General features: G+C 35.7%; 1 protein-coding gene across 1 annotated transcript in view; it reads left to right on the top strand.

Moving 5' to 3' along the window:
- Window positions 1–21,338, top strand: part of LOC150091961 (pleckstrin homology domain-containing family B member 2-like) — a 183,800-nt gene that overhangs the window by 26,449 nt on the left and 136,013 nt on the right. The window contains exon 2 of the mRNA XM_090377547.1: window positions 15,117–15,218. The gene's annotated coding sequence lies outside the window, so the exon portion shown is untranslated. The remainder of the gene's footprint in view (window positions 1–15,116; window positions 15,219–21,338) is intronic.

Raw genomic sequence — 21,338 nt, 5'->3', positions numbered from 1 at the left:
GACAGGGAGCTAAGTAATTTTGTAATAATTGAGAGCAAAGTGGAGGAGAAATTGTTTTGAAGTTAAACATAAAAAAGCCACCTGGGGCAGATGGAATATATCAAGGTATATATTCAAGGATGCAGCAAGGAAGTAAGCAAACCCTTAGCCATTATTATGAGAGCATCCTTAGTCAGGGGAGGTTCCCATAGACTGGAGATGTGCAAATGTATCCCCAATTCACAAAGGGGGTGCAAAGGGTGAAACAAATAATTATAGATCTGCGAGTTTAATCCTGTTCTGGGAAAAATAATGGAGTCACTGGTTAGAGGTGCTATACAAGACTGCAGTAATAGTTCAGACATAGCATGTGTTTGTTAAGGGAAAGTCTTGTCTGACCAATTTGATTGGATACTACGATGTGGTCACAAAGAAACTGGATGCAAAAAATAATTTTGATATCATATACTTGGATTTTAGGAAAGCTTTTGATACTGTTGCACATGGAAGACTGCTGTACAAATTGGAGCAGTATGGCATTAAGGGCAAGTTGCTGCAATGGATAAAGGGATGGTTGAGTGGGAGATGGCAGAGAGTGGTAATAAATGGACACTGGTATACATGGACTAACGTTATTAGTGTAGTCCCCCCCAGGGCTTGGTTATGGGCCCATTGTTTTGTGTATTTATCAGTGATATCGATGATGGTATATCAGGCTTAATGTCGAAGTTTGCAGATGATACAAAGGTTGGCAGGGTTGTTAATGACAGTAAAGACAGTATGCTACTGCAACAGCATCTAGGAAAGTTAGGCAGATGGGCTGAGAAGTGGCAACTGAAGTTTAACGTTGACAAATGCAAAGTACTGCATATGGGTAGCAGTAACTCAAGACAAACGTATCAACTGTGTGGTACTACACTCAGGGAGGTGTAGAATAAAAAAGACCTGGGGGTAATTGTGCAGTCAGATATGAATTTCTCTGAGCAGTGCAGATGGGCTGCCAGAGCAGGTCATGGAGTTTTGTCAATAATATATAGGAATTTTGCTAGCAGAGACAAGGAGGTGACTATCCCTTTGTATAAGGCAATGGCTAGGCTGCGCCTTGAGTACTGTGTACAGGTCTGGAGGCCTCATTTTAGGAAGGATGTAGAATCTCTAGAACGAGTACAGAGAAGGGCAACAAGATTGGTGAGAGGAACAAAGGGGTGCTCTTACGAAGAAAGGTTTAAGTTCTGCAAGTTGCAGCATCTGGAGACTAGGCACATGTGAGGTGATCTGATTGAGGTGTATGATGCCTTGAATGGTTTGAGCAGGCTCAGTTCTGATGGGATACTTCTGCTTGCTCAGATTAATGACCTAAGGGCGGCATAGATTCAAATTGAGGAAAGACAGTTGTAGAATAGATGTTCCAAAGTTTCTTTAGCCAGCGGGTAGTTGATTGCTGGCACAGACCGCCATCTGTCGTTGTGGAAGTTGTTAGCTTAAATAAATGTAAGGCTGAGCTAGACAAAAATTTGGAGTGACCGGATGGGTGAAATGGGAAGTTTTTTTTGGCTGATGCTGTATAAGCTTGCTTTCTTGCATCATATGCCTCAACTAATTATAATACTAAATAATACATTTTGTATAACAATTAAACTTAAAACAAAGAAGAGTTACATTCTGCAGGAAATGCTGCATTACGAACTTCAAATTACAAGCATGAGCAACATGTTTCTAACATGCTGAAAGAAAAACTAGCTTTAACTAAGAGAATATTTTCTTTAGAAAGTTGGAGAGCATTACTGCTGGGTAACTTTGAGCTCGAGTGACAATTGTTTGATGTGTCAGAGTGCAACCTGTGAGAATAAGAGTTGCACATGTCAAGTTCGCTCATGCTGTTAATCTGTAAGAAACATAAATAAATAAAGTAGTTCCTTGATTAACAGTCATAACTGGTTCCACAAAAACAATTGTGAACCAGAATTATTATTAAATGAGTATATGAAATATGTGTTAAAGGCTTAATCCATTCCAAGTCTATCAGAAGTAGAACATTTCACAGAAAAATTGTACCTTATAATATAGTACTTTAGTATTTGAACATTTTGTATTTTACGTAATGATGTTTTTGCATAACGATCATTGCATAACCTTAATGCTATTTTCCTATTTTGTAATAATTTCTTGCTTCATTTGCTTAGAAATTATTTTCCTGTTTTCTTTTGTTTTACACTCATTTTTGGTGCCCTGAACTATCGATTTAATTTAGTAAAATCATAAAATGAAGTTACAAAAATCAGAAAGAGAAATTTGAATACCACAGATCTATAGGAAAGCCGTCAGGAATCATATAACACCCCCTTCCCCCAAGTGATATACATAAAGAAAAAAAAGTTTGACATTCTGATTCAGAGCATAACTCATTCCTGCTGCATTATTTTCCATAGTGAACATCTGTGAAGGATATATTTGGTAATTTATGGATTTATAAATTACAAAATTTTGATTTTTTTTTTTTTTTAGTTAAATTTTAATCTTAATGTGCCAAAATTTTGAACTGTAGAAATATTTGGTTTTGAAATACCAATACCAGCTCAGTCATATCATATTTTTACAGTTTTGAAAGTTACTCCTTTTTTCAGTTCTGTTAGCTGTATCAATTGCTGTTATTTGATGCAAAAAGGATGTGATTACTGTTGATTGCTTTTTATCAATGTTGGTTCTTAAAGAGTTTATTTTATTTATGGTTAAGTCATATTGCAAATGTGAATCTGGAGGTTCAAGCTGTCTAGGAATTTCTTATAATTTATCTTCTGTCTAGGAATTTCTTATACATCTTCTAATCATCCTCAGTCCTCATTTATCATCAGATAAACAGAAAATGAATGTACTACCCATTAAATGATAGTTAATGACATTTAGTACAAAGATTGAAACAAATTGAGACTCATGTCAAAGCACATATCCAACTATGTATTAATCTCAATTCTTTTAACAATTTGTGCCCTTTCTCTGTGCCACATTTCTATTTCTGTGCTGTGTAATGTGGCATGCTGCAGGAAAAGAAAAAAATTACTTATTTTTCTATTATACATCTCATGCCTATTATACATCTTGCATCTCATGTTATGAATATGTCATCGTGAGGTTGTGCAGGTCTTCAGTGAACAACATTATGTATCTTATAAGACTGTCGAAATTCGTGAGAAGAGTTTTAATGGACAGAGTAGGATGTTATAAAAGGCCTTGTGGATATGTTGTTATTATTAGCTATGTGGTGCAAGGAAACCTGAGGCTTATGCTGCACCAGCCAAAAAAAAAAAATTCTGAATTACCCCCCCCCCCTCTCTCTCTCTGAGAGAAACAGGAGTCAGAAGTCACCAAGAAAGAGAAGAATGATGATATCCAGCGAATGGAATGGGGGCGGATATAGGTAATATATGGTAATCATTTCCCCAACTTATTCCATTATAACCTTGGAAGAAGCCATAATGGAATAAGCTGTCAGAATAAGGGAGAATGAATGTTGATAGTTCATTAAAATCATCCCCCCATTTATTAGTGGTTTATAGGTAATTTATGGATTTATTAATAGATTTCAAATTTATTCAGAATACTTCCATACCCAGATGGAAGTTTATTCCAACATATTAACTACCCTCTGACTAAAAGTATGTTTTGCCTCTGCCTTACAACCATCTTTCCTTGGTTTGAATTTATGTCCATTTTTGTGTGTGTAGTCTGATCAAGCATTGAGCGGATTCCATCAGCATTGAGCGTATTCATTCCATTCAAAGCCTTAAAAACGTTAGTCATATCTCCTTGCAGGTGCCTAGTCTCCAAATGCTTCAGTTTGCAGAACTGAAACTTTTCCTGGTAACAGCACCTTTGTTCTCCTTACTAATTGCATTACTGTTCTCTGCATCCATTCCATCAGATTTACATCCTTCCTAAAATGAGGCTTCCAGACCTGTATTCAATACTTAAGATGTGACTTAGATATTGCCTTATACAATGGGTTAATCATCTCCTTATCCCAGCTGGCTAAATTCCTGAATATTGTTTACAGAACCACATGAGCTGGCCTAGCAGCCTGTCTGCACTGTCCGGGAGAACTTAATATCTAACTTCACAATTACCCTTTGGTTTTTTTCATTTTCCACTACCCTGAGTGTAGTACCACACAGGTTGGTACATTAATCTGGGATTACTCCTACCCGTATGCAGTACCCTTTATTTGTCAATGTTAAACTTCAATTGCCACTTCTTAGCCCATCATCTGCTTAATTTGTCTAGATCTGTTTCAGTAGCTTCCCCTGTCATTAACCGCCTTGCCAACCTTCATATCATCTGCAAACTTAGACATTAAACTTGATATGCCTTCATCGGTATCATTAATGAATAAAGATATAATAGTGGACCCAGCATTAACCTTGGGGCTCCACTAATAACAATATCCCAAGAAGAGTAGTGCCCCTTTGTAACCACTCTCTGTTTCTCCATCTCAACTATGCCTTTATCCATAGCAGTAACTTGTTTTCACACACAATTGACGCTGTCACACAGCTTCAATTTGCAATTTGTATAGCAGTCTTTTACGTGCAACAGTGCTGAAATATATAAATGGAAAAAAAAATATATATATATATATATATATATATATATATATATATATATATATATATATATATATTCCGTTACTGCTTCTGAAATGTCAGGAACTGTGCCTTTTAAGGTATTTCAACTCCGGTATGACATATCTTCAAACATTTTGTATTTGTCTTTGTCATGCCTACCCACTAGCAAAACTTCAGAAAGGATTGAAACCCTCAGTATGGGTAATAACACTCATTTTTAGCAGTGTATGAAATTGCACTACGTAGCAACTTCATTGTTACATACAAACTGGGTGCCATTCTGTACTTGTACAGCAATGTTTTATATCTCATATATATTGTTGCATAGGACTTTTGCCCTAAATTTACTTGATAATGAATCTTAATTATTTGTAGCACTATTGATTGAATAGTTGTTTTTATTTTGATGTGTCCTTCCCCCTGCCATATTAATTGTTATCAGTTAGGAAGGCAATTTCCCTGTATCAGGAACATATCACTCCTGCTCTTCCTTCCCTTGGTGGCAATAAAAAAATTTAAATTAATTCTGTGAAGCTGTATATTCTACATATTCTGAATTCTCTATAAAGTGGAGGAGTAACTATTATTCTTTGGACTGACAAAGTTAATATTCATCAAAAAAACTTCTGTGATTAGGAGTGGTTGAATAATGAAATTGATATGTTTTTGATAGTTGAAGCCCTGCCTACAGAACAGCAAGAATTTTTTTTTTTAAACTTTCTGTTTTGTAGAAAGGATTTTTGGATCATTTGTAGTTATTGAAAAAAAATTTCAGAAATATTTTGTGAGAATTTCGATTAGTTGAACTAAATTAAGAGACTTTTAACCATAAACTTTATTTAATTTGGCAATATTATTGTGTCACCTGACAAGCTCTGTGGACAATATTTAATTCTGGTGGCACATTTTGGGGATTAGTAGTTGTTATTATTTGTATTTTATTAATAGTCTCTTTAATCTCATATATGCCACTTTTTTTTTTTGGGTCCATTTATATTGTTGTTCACTTCATGTAAGCTGATGGGCCTGTGTGGCTATATACTATAATAAAGTACAGTTCATTATGCAGTGAAATGCTGCTTTTTGTAACATCAAATAGTATGTTTTCTACTATTCAGAAGCTTCTTAAAGTTCACCGCACTCCTATGTGGGTATTATCATGAAAAATAAGAGAAATTCTAGTAGAGTTTCTGGCTACAAACACTTAATAAGCTAATTTCAGTGTATTTGCATTCCAGGAGGCATAACAATAGTGATCATGCATTACCAGAAAAGGCCATAACATTAATTTGATATGGAACGTGCATCATGGTGGTAAAAATGGCAGGGGAGATAGACATCGTTGGAAAAGTTGTGTGCTATGTATGATATCAATACACATATGAGTGGTAATATATGAATAAAAATGAATGTGATAAAAGATTGACACACAAAACGATGTATTTATTGCCTTTATTTTTATATTTCAGTCATTCACAATTTTCAAGTAGTTGAATGTCACAAGAAGTTTAAAAAAAAGAAAGAAAAGGATATGAATGATTTAATGTTATTATTTTATGTTTATAATATTGGTGCCTCCGTAGCCAGGTGGGCAAGAGTAGCAGTGCGTAGCACATGCTTTGCGATTAGACTGGAGTTCGAGCCCATGACCACCAAATACGGAGGATTCGGAAGGTTAGGGGATAACCACCGCATATCCCCAGCCCGGATAAGGGGTAAGGGTTGACATCAGGAAGGGCATTCGGCTATAAAAATTTCATGCCAAAACAGTAAAAAAATGCTAATCTCTTATATAATGGGAAAAAGGTAAGGACAAAAAAAAAAAAAATTGTTTATTATATTAAACACATACACAGGCAGAATTGATAGAAGTTCATTATTATTTTTTTTAAATTGTAATTTGTTATTTCAAAATGTTTTACTTAAATATTGGCTTAATTTTGTGTTGCAGTAATGCAACATAAAATTAAGTCAGTTTAATTTGATTCTTTGTTTTATGTTTATATTTTATGTTACCAAAATTTTTATGAAAATTTATGTATAATTAATAAACATCTTTCATGAAAACTAAGGAGTTATTTATAATGACCAAAAAACACTACATTTGCAAAATTTTCAATAATTTTTAATTGAAAGGTTGAAAAATAAAATTGGCTAAGGTAACAAAAGCCAACAGGAAAACCACGGGAAACTTGCCAGGCAATGTTTCCCATGGTTTCCCGCTACCATAGTTTAGCTTGCATTCTCCCGTAAACAGATGGTGTGCATTATTGGTAGTGGCAGTAGAAGTCAGATAACAATGTATTGATTAATTTTTTCTCATTATTAAAAGCAGATTATTAGAGTTCATGAGTGGGCTGAAATTTACTTACGGGTACACCCTCCAGACTGCCTCAGTCTTAGGGTGTTTATTGCCCCCTCCCCTAGCTGTTTTAAAATAAGAAAACTACTTTTACTGCCACTACTGATAACACATACCATCTGTGGAAGTTGTTTTCCTATTTTAAAACAGTGGGAAGTGGGGGTAAATACCCTAAGACTGAGGCAGTCTGAAGGGTGTACCCATAAGTAAATTTCAGCTGCAAAGGCATTACATTCATGAACTCCAATAATCTGCTTTAATATGAGAAAAAACTAATCACTACGTCGTTATCGCCTTCTGCTACTACCAGTAATACTTGCTGTCTGTTTACCAAGAATGCAAGGAGAAATTGCGGTAGTGGGAAATGTTGCCCGGTAAGTTTTCTGTGGTTCTCATGTTGGCTTTCTTTACCTTTGCCATAAAATTAACCAAAAGACTAAGATAAAATTAATAAGCACTACTGGTATAAAAAAAAAAAAAATTCAGAATTTGTATACCCCAGGCACGATTCAGACAATGTTTTTTTTTTTTTTTTTTCAAATTTTGAAGTGAAAATCTGGGGCGTGTCAGGCTATATATATATCACTTGTGTTACGAAACAGGGTAAATACACTGAGTGGACAGAAATCATGGGATACCTACCTAGTAACGGGTAGGCCCACTTTTTGCTGGGATAAGGGCAGTCACACAGTGAGGCATTAAGTCACGAAAGATTAAACAGCAAAGATTTTAATATTTTTAAAGTACAGCATCGTTAAAAAAAACTACAGTAACAGTGCATTTATCACTTAAGATGTTTGACCCATTTCATTCACTGATGGTAAAATAATAACACAAAGAAAAAATATTTACATCAGATGTTGGCAAAACACCAGATGGAAGTATTCCAACAATCAATTACAATCTTACTGAAAGCAAATTTTCACACTTTATCCTGCAGCTAATCCTTTTCAATTTATGTCCCTTATGTCTGCTGTATGAGAAAGAGTTCATCCCTATTATGTAATTCAAATCAAAAAGGGACTACGAAGCCCAATAAGTCCTATTATCATTATAATAATCTATGTATATAAAATGCTTAGCATCATAATACACAGCCATTTCTGAATAAACAGAAAATTTTTAAGGTGGCATCGTTTTAGGTTATATCTCATATTGTGAATACCTTCACAACGAGTTGCCATGATATTGCACTACTTCGAATAAGTAACGCTTCACCTAAGGAGAAGACTAATGTTACTTATTTTCAGATAGGTACCACCACCACCACCACCACCCAGACAGCACCGTTTCAGGGCTATTTGGCCCTTCTTCAGTTAGTGGGTAGGTACCCAAGTGATGCAATGATGGCAAAAACAGTTATGAAGTATAACTCCACAATATGAGAGATGCCTGATGGTGTATGATAACTGTTTTTGGCAAAAACAGTTATGTACTTCATAACTGTTTTTGCCATCATTGCATCACTTGGGTACCTACCCACTCACTGAAGAAGGGCCAAATAGCCCTGAAACGGTGCTGTCTGGGTGGTGGTACCTATCTGAGAATAAGTAACATTAGTCTTCTCCTTAGGTGAAGCGTTACTTATTCGAAGTAGTGCAATATCATGGCAACTCGTGAAGGTATTCACAATATGAGATATAACCTAAAACGATGCCACCTTAAAAATTTTCTGTTTATTCAGAAATGACTGTGTATTATGATGCTAAGCACTTTATATACATAGTACAAATTTGTTCGCAGCTTGAGGCTCTAGCCCTAAATGCGCCTTAGTCATTATAATAATCTTAAATTATAGGTGAAAACCTCCTACCTTTGAGTAGGACTGTTAATCTCTCAACACTCAATCGCGAATGATTATAATATGAACTTAACCCCCCCCATGTATTGTCATAAATGAATCAAGTTAAAATAACTATTAATTAAAATAAGCATGCCTTCAACTCTCATAACACGTCAAGGGAATCGGAAAGAATCATGGAAAGACGGCGGCCACCAACCAACACCACAAGCCATCATGAGAATTGAAAAACAATTGTCGCAAAATTCTAAAAACAACGACACAAATAAATAAATTCACACATAAGTTAAACTTTAAAATCGTTATTTAACTTCTTTTAAGAGACCACCTTATTCGGTTTGTTGCTGTGTTCACAAGAAGTTAGTTATTTGGTTTTTAGGAACATTAGCAACTAAGGCCATATTGCTCCGGGATATGCGGTGGTCATTCCTTGACCTTTCCGCATCCTCCGTATTTGTTGGTCACGGGCTCGAACCCCGGTCTAATCAAGAAGCGTGTGCTATGCACTGCTGCTCCTGCCCACCCGGCTATGGAGGTGCCATTCACAAGAAGTACAAAAGTGATTTGCGAATGATATCCCCCCTGTTTTATATCAAATTAACGACATCTGACACGAGATTATTTATATAAACCAATGTATGAATTGCTATTCATGCATGCTCGTAAGCGGCCATGAGTCCGAAATATTATAAGGTCTGCGTATATTAATAGAATTAACATTTAATCTCATTGCTAATGTTTCGGCAATTAATAATTTAAAATATTCATGCTGTTTTTATTAAGGACCTTGAATTCGTTAAAAAGAAACATGTTCATCAGTGATTGCATGAAACGCAAGCTCAAACGCACCCGTCCTACCTGCTCTAACTGATGCCAAATGCTGCTGTATCCTTACCGAAAGTAAATTTTGGGTTGAGCCAATATAAGTAGAATTGCAACCACCACAAGAAATATTGTGAGCTTCCATGGTAGGAACTACATATGTCCTATATTTCAAGATAGCATGGAGCTTACTCATGGGTTGTGGAACAATCAATTCTCATGATGGCTTGTGGTGTTGGTTGGTTTTTGGAGGTTGGTGGCCGCCGTCTTTCCATGATTCTTTCCGATTCCCTTGACATGATATGAGAGTTGAAGGCATGCCTATTTTAATTAATAGTTATTTTAACTTGATTCATTTTTGACAATACAAGGGGGGTAAGTTCATATTATAATCATTCGCGATTGAGTGTTGAGAGATTAACAGTCCTACTCAAAGTTATGAAGTTTTCACCTATAATTTAAGATTATTCTTAATATGTATATAACTAACCTCTGAGAGTAAATAAGTTCGGAACATCAACGAAAGTCCTATTGCATTTGTTCCTCATTAATTCGATACTGGATTATTTGAAATACAACCTATTTTGAATTTGCTGTTCCTCACCATAGGATGGATTATTTGAAATATGTCTAGACATACCAGAGGTCCCAACATGTGCAAGTTAACCTGCCCCAGACCAGTACTGATGTCCACCTGCCTGAACAGTTCTTTGTTGGCAAGACTGGTGCATAGCATTGTGCAGTTTCCACCAGATTTGCACCATCCCATCCGCTCGAAATAACTGGAAACGGGACTCATCGAACCAGGATACCCGTCTCCAATTATCCAAGGTCTAGCCTCTATGGTCTTTCACCCAGTTAAGGAAAACCGGAAAACTGCTAGTTGGGGGGGGGGGGTACAAGGACTAATAGATTAACAGTAGCCACTGGCAGAGGTGGAAGTGATTCTTGCACTGCTTCTATTGAAATGAGCAGAAGCCTGAAAAACAAGATGCAGGATATTTCAGAGAATGCTGGGAGTCATTGCGGTACAAGTAAACACATGGGTTGTGTTAGGGTAGCTAAGAATAGAAACAGGTGCATGTATACCTGTGTGTACACCAATGCTAGGAGTTTGGTAAATAAATTTGATGAATTTGAGGTATTGCTCAAAACATCAAAGGCAGATATTGTTGGGATATCAGAGACGTGGTGTCACACAGATATAAGGAATGCGGAACTGGAATTTGGGGAATACAATGTGTATAGAAAGGATAGACAGGACAGGAGGGGAGGAGGGGTTATGCTATTAGTTAAGAAACACAAAGTCCAAGGAGGTGAAGCCAGTCGACATCGATGGACAGGGCAGTGTCGAGTCAGTTTGGTGTGACATAAGCATAGGGAAATCAAAATTGAGAGTAGGAGTGTGCTATAGGCCTAATGACTCTGATGAGTATAATAAGATATTGTACAGGGAAATAGTGGGCCAGTAAATCAGAGAGTCTTATAATGGGGGATTTTAATTTCCCAGATATTGACTGGAATTTGTGGATTGGTCACTCGCACACTAGCAAGGCTTTTGTGGATTTATTGGATGATTGCTTTCTACATCAGCATGTTCGTGAGGCAACAAGAGGGAGCAATACTCTTGATCTGATTCAGTAGTGATTCTTCATGCATTAAGAATCTGCAGATAAATGAACCACTAGGTGGCAGTGATCACAGTGTGTTGAAGTGGGATTTACTCAAGGAGGTAACTACCATCAGAGGTAAAGGTGACTATGATGGTCTGAGACAGTATTTAAATTCTATACAGTGGGACCAACTGATGATGTTACCAACAGCAAACTCAAAATGGGAAGCATTCAAGGAACTAATCTTGGAGGCTACCAGGTTTTACCTACCAACTAAGAAATATTGTTCAAGGTTTAGGCCTAAATGGTTGTCAGATGAACTAATGAGACATGTGGCAGAGAAGAAAAATGCATGGGATACATACAAATTAATGGGTGACATTGAAGCCTATGATAGATATAAGTTGGCCTGTAACCAAGTCACAAAGGAGATTAGGCAGGCAAAGGCAGACTACGAAAAATCCTTGGCAAAGGATGCAAAGAAAAACAGAAAAGAGTTCTTTACCTATTTAAACTCAAGAAGGAAAGGGATGAATCAGATTGGTCCACTGGATATTGATGGTTCGACAGTTGAGGATCCTGCTCAGGTGGCTAACAATCTAAACGAGTATTTTGCATCTACATTCACGCACAAGGAGTTATACAGGAAGGAGAATGATTTAGGTAAAGTAAACATTGGCAGTGAGCTGGATGATTTTGTAATAACTGAGAGGAAAGTGGAGGAGAGATTGTTGAGGATAAACATAAAAAAAGCACCTGGGGTGGATGGGATCTATCCAGTTATATTAAAGGAGACAGCAAAGGAAGTAAGCAAACCCCTAGCCATAATTATGAGAGCTTCTTTGGACTCAGGGGAGGTACCCATAGACTGTAGATGTGCAAGTGTAACCCCAATTCACAAAGGAGGATCAAAGGCTGACACAAGTAATTATAGACCTGTTAGTTTAACTTCTGTTCCAGGTAAATTAATGGAGGCACTGGTTAAAGAAGCACTGCAGGATCATCTAGACAAGAATTCAGTTATAGCTCAGACGTAGCATGGTTTTGTTAAGGGAAAGTCTTGCCTGACCAATTTGATTGGATACTATGATGTAGTCACAAAAGAACTGGATGCAGGGAATAACTTTGATATTATCTATTTGGATCTTAGAAAGGCTTTTGATACTGTTGCACATGGAAGACTGCTGCACAAATTGGAGCAGTGTGGCATTGGAGGCAAATTGCTGCTATGGATAAGGGGATGGTTGAGTGGCAGAAGGCAGAGTGGTAATCAATGGACACTGCTCAACTTGGACTAATGTTATTAGTGGAGTTCCTCTTGGTTCAGTGTTGGGTCCTTTGTTGTTTTCGGTGTTTATGAATGATATTGATGATGGGATATCAAGTTTAATGTCCAAGTTTGCAGATGATACAAAGGTTGGCAGGGTTGTTAAGGACACTACTGACGCTATGCTGCTGCAACAGGATCTGGAAAGGTTGAACAGATGGGCTGAGAGGTGGCAAATGAGGTTTAACATTGACAAATGTAAAGTACTACATATGGGAAACAGTAACCCCAGAGCAACATATCAACTCTGCGGTACTACACTGACAGTGGTGGAGAATGAAAAGGACCTGGGGGTAATTGTGCAGGCAGATATGAAGTTCTCTGAGCAGTGCAGACGAGCTGCAAGAGTGCCGACCGGGCTGGCCGAGTGGGTAAAGTACCTACCTGGCAACCCAAAGGTCGCGGGTTCGATTCCCGTCTCGGGCTTGGATCAAAGTACTGCAAAAACCTTGGGAGGTGCAATATGGCCACAGAAGCCGATGCACCAACAACTACTAAATCAATCAACAATCAATAAAGCAAGAGTAGCTCATGGTGTCTTGTCAATGATATACAGGAATTTTTCTAGCAGGGATAAGGAGGTGATTATTCCCTTGTATAAGGCAATGGTTAGGCCACATCTTGAGTACTGTATACAGGTCTGGAGGCCTCATTTCAAGAAGGATGTAGAGCTGCTGGAATGGGTACAGAGAAGGGCAACAAGATTAGTGAATGGAACAAAGGGTTGCTCTTACGAAGAAAGGCTTAAGTTTTGCAAATTACAGAGTCTGGAGACTAGGCACCGGCGAGGTGATCTGATAGAGGTGTATAAGGCTTTGAATGGTTTGAGCATGCTCAATGCCAATGGGATTCTTCATCTTGCTCAAAATAATCACCTCAGAGGGCATAAATTCAAATTGAGGAAGGACGGATGTCGGATAGATGTGCGGAAATTTGCCTTTGGCCAGCGGGTGGTTGGTTGGTTGGTGGAACTGACTTCCGTCACTTGTTGAAGTTGATAGCCTAAACAAATTTAAGGCTCAACTGGACAGGTATTTCGAACGAGCGGAGGGGTGACATGGGAGTGGTGTGTGTGTGTGTGTGTTTTTTTTTTTTTTTTTTTTTGGCTGATGCTGAATAAGCTTGCTTTCTTGAATCATATGCCTCTACTAATGCTAAAGGTGTAGAATCCTGTGTCATGTAACCAGGACTATTCAGAGATGCGCCTAGACGTACCAGAGGTCTCAACATGTGTTATGGTCAGTGGCTCCCATAACCTATTGTGGCTGATGGGCTTGGTGGAGATGTTTGTGGCACATTTCTCGTTTCACATTTCAAACACATTTCACATTTCAGACGTCGACAGCCACGTTCATCCACTGAGAGCACTGTCCACAATGTGATGTTATTCTGGAAATGGCATATTTCTGATACTGTTGAATGGGGATAGTGCAATTTCTGTACCACCTCGGCTATAGTGACCCGTGTGTCGGGCACCCACTATCATCCCTCTTTCAAAGTCTGTTAACTCACGACATTTATCCATACTGACATCGAATTACCGTCTACGTGAATGAAGTGATGCAGTGTACTTATATACCTGCCAAGCGTTAGGTTTGTCGACTAGCGAGATGGGTGACAGCATCGCGTTGCCCAGGAACCAGGTATTCCATGAATTCTGTCCTTTCAGTGTACTACTGTCTGGTTAATTAAGACTGAATAGAAAAAACTGACTTATTTCATCATATGATTATTTTAGAATCATGTTTAACAGTAAGCCTGATTTCTTTTAAAATTTGACAGGACTGTTGCGTTATTATTAGCTATATGGTGTAAGGAAGCCTGAGGCTTATGCTGCACCTGCCAAAAAAAAAATTTTTTTTTTTTTTTTTTTTAATTACCCTGAGAGAAAAAGAGAGAGAGAAAACAAGAGTCATAAGTAGAAGGGAATCACCAGGAAAGAGAAGAATGATGATATCTAACTCAGGACCCTGGGTGTGCCAAGCCCATACTCACCAGATTAGAGCCCCTGGTATTAAAAGTTCTGATTAATTTCACAACATCCTACTTCAGTGAGATGTTTTTAGCTCTTGCTATAATGTTAACAAAGTACTGTTATAGATCAAACAAAATAGAGTAGCTATTTCAGATGCGCAACCATAGTTTAGAAAGTTTCTGATTTAAAAAAAAAAAAAAAAAAAAAAAAGCTGATTCTTCTTGAAAGTTTGTCTAATTTCCACTTTTTCATTGTTCTATATTGGGGTGGCCAACGAGTCGATCGCGGATTTAATTTCAGTCAATCACAACGAATTTTAAATATACAGTCATCCCTCAATTTGTGCATCTTGTTCAATGTAATTTTTGAGATGGTAGATTGCGGCACATTTTGAAGGAAAAAAGTAGATCACATCACAAATTAAGTAGGCCACTCCTGTTCTATATGATTATTACTATATTTGAAACATTTGTTTCCTGCGGCATAGTTTATTTTCTGTGGTTCATTTTTGTATTGTTTTATTAGTTTAAAATTTCTATAGAATTATGAGGGAGAATAAAATTTTTAACAAATTAATATTTTCATTGGCCTAATAGTTGTTTACTTTTTACATTTAAGGAAAACAGTTTTCAAGTCAGGGAACATCATTGTGTTGATTTTTAAAGAGAAGTGCAGTAGTGAATACTGACTTAGACCATATTTATCAGCTAAAAATTTAAAGTAAGTAAAACTGCCTGGCAAACACACCATGAAACTTTGAAAAGTAATTTTTCAAAGTGTTTTTTTTTTTTCTTCTTTGAGAGGTTATATCATGTTTTCAGTTGAATCATTAGCTTTCTGATAATTATCACAGCTGTTTGGGGAGAGAGAAAGGTGTTTTGATCATATACTATTATTTTTTTAAAATTGTCATTAGCTTATCTTTAATAAAGTACGTTTTTTTTTTTTTTTAATATATATTGGTCTCTGTCTTTATTTTAGAATATTACCTTTATTTTATTTATTTTTTTTAATAAAAACCCCAAACATGAAAGGTATCAAAACCTGTAGTATTTAATACTATGGATGGGATCTACCCAGTTATATTAAAGAAGGCAGCAATGGAAGTAAGAAAACCCTTAGCCATAATTATGAGAGCATCCTTGGACTCGGGATGTCCCCATGGACTGGAGATGTGCAAATGTATCTCCAATTCACAAAGGGGGATCAAAGGGTGACACAAGTAATTACAGACCTGTTAGTTTGACTTCTGTTCCAGAGAAAATAATGGAGTCACTGGTTAAAGAAGCATTGCAGGATCATTTAGCAATAAATGACTGCAGCAGTAATTCAGACACATCGTGAGTTTGTCAAGGGCAAGTCTTGTCTGACCAATTTGATTGGATACTATGATGTGGAGGAAAGGAACTGGATGCAAAAAAACAATTTTGATATATATTTGGATTTCAGGAAAGCTTTTGATATTGTCACACATGGAAGATTACTGTGCAAATTGGAGCAGTATGGCATTAAGTGTAAGTTGCTAATGGATAAAAGGATGGTTGAGTGGGAGAAGACAGAGTGGTGGTCAGTGGGTACCGCTCTACGTGGACTAATGTTATTAGTGTCCCTCAGGGTTTGGTGTTTGGCTCATTGTTGTTTTGTATTTTTATCAGTGATATTTGATGAAGGTATATCAAGCTTAATGTCAAAATTTACAGATGATACAAAGGTTTGCAGGGTTGTTAATAATAGTAATGACAGTATGCTGCTGCAACAGGATCTGGAAAAGTTGGATAGATGGGCAGAGAAGTGCCAACTGAAGTTTAACATTGAAAAATGCAAGGTACTGCATATGGGCAGTAACCCTAGAGAAATGTACCATGTGGTGTTACACTCAGGGTAGTGGAGAATGAAAGAGATCTTGGGGTAATTGTGCAGTCAGATATGAAGTTTTCTAAGATTAGTGGAACAAACTTCCATCTGTTGTTGTGGAAGTTGATAGCTTAAATAAATTCAAGGCAGAACTAGACAAACATTTGGAATGAATGCATCAGTGAAATGGGAAGGGTTTTTTTTTTTTTTTTTTTGCTGTTGCTGAAAGCTTGAAAGCTTGCTTTCTTGCATCATGTACCTCTACTAATGCTAATGCATGGGTTGAAGGAGAGGGATGTTGGAAACTTTTCTCTGGAGACTAAACAAGGATGTCACCACTTCAAACCTCCAATAAGCAAAGTGGTTAATTGCAAATGTGCATTGTTTTCAGAGACTGTAATCTATCACTGTAATTAACTTTTGGGACAAAGGTTGATATCTGTTTCATTTCATTCATTAAATGTGGATGAAACAGCTTCATCGTAATATGGACAAGTTTTGGCTATATCAATTAGTTGTAATTTGTTAAGTGAAATTATGGAAACCTTGAATATGAGGATGTGAGGTCAGTCTTGCAATACAGAAGTTGCATTGGATCAAAAACAATCCCAAAATTCAAATATTTTTTAGCATGGCCATTTATGGATATTTTATTTTAACATGGATATTGGATATATTTTTTTTTAACATGGCCATTTATGAATATTTATTTGCAAATTATAATTTTTTCTTGATTTTTTTTTTTTCACCTCTTTTCATTGTAAATCAATTCTAGGCATTAAATAACTTTTCAGCTGGTGCAATACCACCACCTTGTTTAATGGAGCCTTGAAATGATGAAACACAGTTTTGTCTCCAGAGTAAAGTTATGAAAACCCATTTATTTTTCAACATAGTTGCCCCTTAAGTTAGCACACTATCTGGCATGTTCCACTAGCTTTCATAACCCTTTCAGATTAGAAATCACTTAAAGGATAAAATTAACAGCTTAAATTTAATGCATAGTGATATAATGATGATTGGAAATTATGCTTGAAAAAGATTGCAATTAGCAAATTTCCAGTGAATTAGTTCTTGATGCAACAATAGTTAAATTCTGAGGCAGATCCATTGATTTCTGTGATTATTTTTGTGTCAATAGTGGAGTGTGTTTTTAGGAAATAATTTAATTATGCTTAATGAACAACATATACAGTGGCAATTTTTGTCAAGAGATTGTGCTTATTCATTCACAGGATTTCAGTGGTTTTTTAAATTTTTGATATGATGAATATTACTTGTAATTTTTTGAATCTTCTAAAAAAACCTGGTGTGCAATCCATTTCTCATAATTAATATAGAAGAAATGGATTGTATAGCAATCTGTATTCAGAAATCCAAACACTACTGTATTTTCTTTTATTGTAGCTGAAGCTCTGACGGATACAGCTTGTTTTGTAAACACGCCATCCTGACAAGGAAGGCTGCAATTAGTAACACAAGCATGTGTTTTTAGAACATTTGTCTTTGCATGTAGGTTTAGTTGGGTGGTTATTTCTAGAGCTAAGGGTTGGAGAATAACTTTGTTAGTTCTGCTTCAAGTACTTTTTTTGTGCTTGTGTATTTTTGAAAGCATAACAAAAGAAATATAGTAGTGAAAGGACGAGTGTTTTTGGCTTCCTAAATTGCCTTGGAACAGAAAGGAGGAGTTGTATTATAAATATATCAATAGAAGTTTGTTTTATCATGTTCAAATAACTGGAAAGAATTTGAGATTATTCACTAAATGTTTTTCAGATTTCATAAATTAAGTATTAGTATAAACTGATATAATGCAGCCTATAAAAATATACTGTACTCACTTTAAATGATACTAAAAAATAAAATTACAATAAATTTTCACAATTTTTTTGCCCCCCCCCCAACAATCCAGCATTTCTCTCCACGATAGCCTGATACAGAGGATAAGTACTTTGTACTTTGCTACCATTTGTATACTAATAAGGGAATTTTTTGTTGTATTACTGAAAATATCAAAAATCAAGCAAGAAGTTTATATGTTTATGCGTATACGAGGAAACATGCATAAGGCTGTTCCTGTTTAATAGAGTTAGTCTCCAGCTGTGGTTTAAAATTTAGCAAATTAGCACAGTTTAAACTTTAGCAAACTGTGTGTCATTCTGATTATCTTTTGTTAGTTAACTGGATTAGTGATGATTCCATTTTTTGTTAGTTAACTTGATTGCACATCACTGATCAAGTTAACTAACAAAACAAGTATTTGACAAGTATTCACTTTTTGTACATGTAATTTCTCTTATTACTCTTTTATTATATCACTCTTAAATTATATGGTATTTACATTCTTTAAAATTGTAGCTGTAAAATTGCTTGTTTGGTATAGTTAGTTATAATGTGTTGTAATGTTATAAATATAAAATTGTGAAAACTTATGATCATTAAAGATGAAAATTTTAGTCTTTGGTCTGTATACTGTTGCCAAGGCCTCATACAATCTAGCATGCTAAAAATATTTCTGTTGATTCTTTGCCAGTCATTTGTTTTGATAACCTGCTTAAAGGGAGATGTCAGGAAAGATATTTCTAGCACATGACTTCTGCCATGACTTGTTTTCTCATGAATTAATTCCATTTTTTTTTTGATAAATGTAAATTGCATTGTTATATATGCACTGTAATATACAATATATATAAAATTTATGTATTTTTTTATTTTTTGGAGGAGAAAATTTATTTATTTTTTTTTAATAATAATTGTAATAAGAAATTATTTTCTTACTGTAAGAAAGCACAGGTAACTCATATCATTAGCATAATTTGTGGAACTGCATTATTATTTTTATTATTTTTTGGCATATCGACTACTTTGGTCATAGTACAAAAATTCTTACAGTATTTTATTTCATATAGTCTTTATCACGTATTGTGCTGATGTGCAATACATGGTCATGTGCATGTTGATTTTTACATGCCAAAATAACTTTCAGGGAAGAACCCTACTTCGCAGATTTATGTAATATGCATACTAATATAAATATGCTATGAAGAAAATTATTCAAAATAACTTATAGGTAAAAAATGGATATACTGTATATCTGTTTCACATTCGATGCAAAACTAGTATACTTTACATAATTTTTTTATTGTAAATTTGAATGTGTAATTTAATTATTATATTTATGACTTATTCAGTCTTTGCAAAGCATAAACTTAGTCATATATTCTGTTAAAATCATTGGGTAAAAAAAAAAAGATTCTTGAAATACTGATATTCTTTAGGATAATTTTTCCAGATCATTCTTAATTTACCAGTGATCATTTGAACCTTAATTTTTGATTGTGCTATAGCAAGTTTTCTTTCCTGTGAAATCGTTTTGGAATTTTTAATATCCTCAATAAATATAAATATTCATTTATATTGTCTCATTTGGAAGTATGGTCCCGATGCATTTGCCCTCTACTGTATATTGTAATAAAGATATTATTTTAAAATTTCATTTCCAAAAAGTTTCAAATTTTTAAAAAAGGATGTGTCATACATAAATTTATAATTATCCTCCCAGTTGTCTTGTATTTTTAGAAATCAAATTTTATTTTTTTTTAAATGCATGCATGCTTTTATATCATTATATCTATGGAAAAATCACTTCCAGTTAATGAAGTACTTTTCAGGAATGTGTGGTGTTTGTAGCTGGAGGTTAGTGAATTGACATAGTGATGCAAGGAAACAAACTCATGTAGAATTGGTCCAAATAAAATTTAGTGCAACCAGTGTTGCTTTCCCTCACTTCGTTTCATCATTTCATTCAAGTATTTGTCTAGTATCTCTTTAAATTTAGATAAACTGGCAACCTCCACAAGAGTAAGTGGAAATTTATTCCGGCAGTCAGTCATTCTTTCACTGACTGTTGGAATGAGTTCTTAAATCCATTCTACACGTATTCCCTCTCAATAAACCTTGTACCCTTTTTTAAAGGCCTTAAACACTTTGATCAGTCCACTCCAGATGCTTGATTTCCAGACACATACAGAAACAGTCTTATTGCTCATCTCTGTATCCTTCCTAAAATGAAATTTCCATGTCTGCATGTAATATTCCAAAAGTTTGCTGTTAAAGAGATGACTTTATATAATAAAGTAAACGCTTTCACAGCAAAGTTCTTGTATGTCCACTGAGAGAACTCTTGAAAAAAAAAAAAAAAAACAACTTCTCATATCACATGACCATCCCCTTTAATAATTTGTGTCATCATCATCAGCCATTTTCAATCCACTGCAGGATGAAGGCCTCTCTAACAACTTTCCAGTTCCTTTTCATCCCCTTTAATAATTTGTGTCATCATCATCAGCCATTTTCAATCCACTACGGGATGAAGGCCTCTCTAGCAACTTTCCAGTTCCTTCTGTTTTGTGCAGTGGCCATCCATTTACTACCCATGAACTCATAAATTTCATGTCCATCTCCATTGTTGTCTTCTGGGTTTTCTTTTAGCTCCTCTTGGGTACCATTCTGTTATTTTCTTAGTCCATCATGTCTTCAAACTGTGTCCAGCCCAGGACCATTTCAGTTCTTTAGTTTTGATAAGAATGTCCTTTATTGAGTTTGCTGCCTAATTCATGTGTTTCTCTTCTTATCTAACAGTCTGATCCCCAATATAATTCGTTCCATTCTTCGCTGTGTAGTTCTCAGCTTCTCTTCCATTCTTTTGGTGAGTGCCCAAGTTTCACTCCCATAAGTCATGGTGGAGAGTGAACATTGATTCATTATTTTACGTTTCATCAGGCAAATTGGGATATTGCTCCTCAGTATGTGACTATATTTCCTGAATGCTATCCATCTGAAATGTATTCTTCTCTTGACTTCCAGCCATTTATCATTATTACAACTAATGACTTGCCCCAGATAAGTATATGACTCCACCTTTTCAATTACTGCTCCTTCAGTGATTATATCCCTTTCTGTGGCATACTTGTTCATCATTACTTT

The sequence above is a fragment of the Mastigoproctus giganteus genome, chromosome 1 (assembly GCF_048544385.1).
Source record: "Mastigoproctus giganteus isolate SK-2022 chromosome 1, ASM4854438v1, whole genome shotgun sequence".
NCBI classification, from domain to species: Eukaryota; Metazoa; Arthropoda; class Arachnida; order Uropygi; family Thelyphonidae; genus Mastigoproctus; species Mastigoproctus giganteus.
This window is presented reverse-complemented; position numbering and strand designations above follow the sequence as displayed.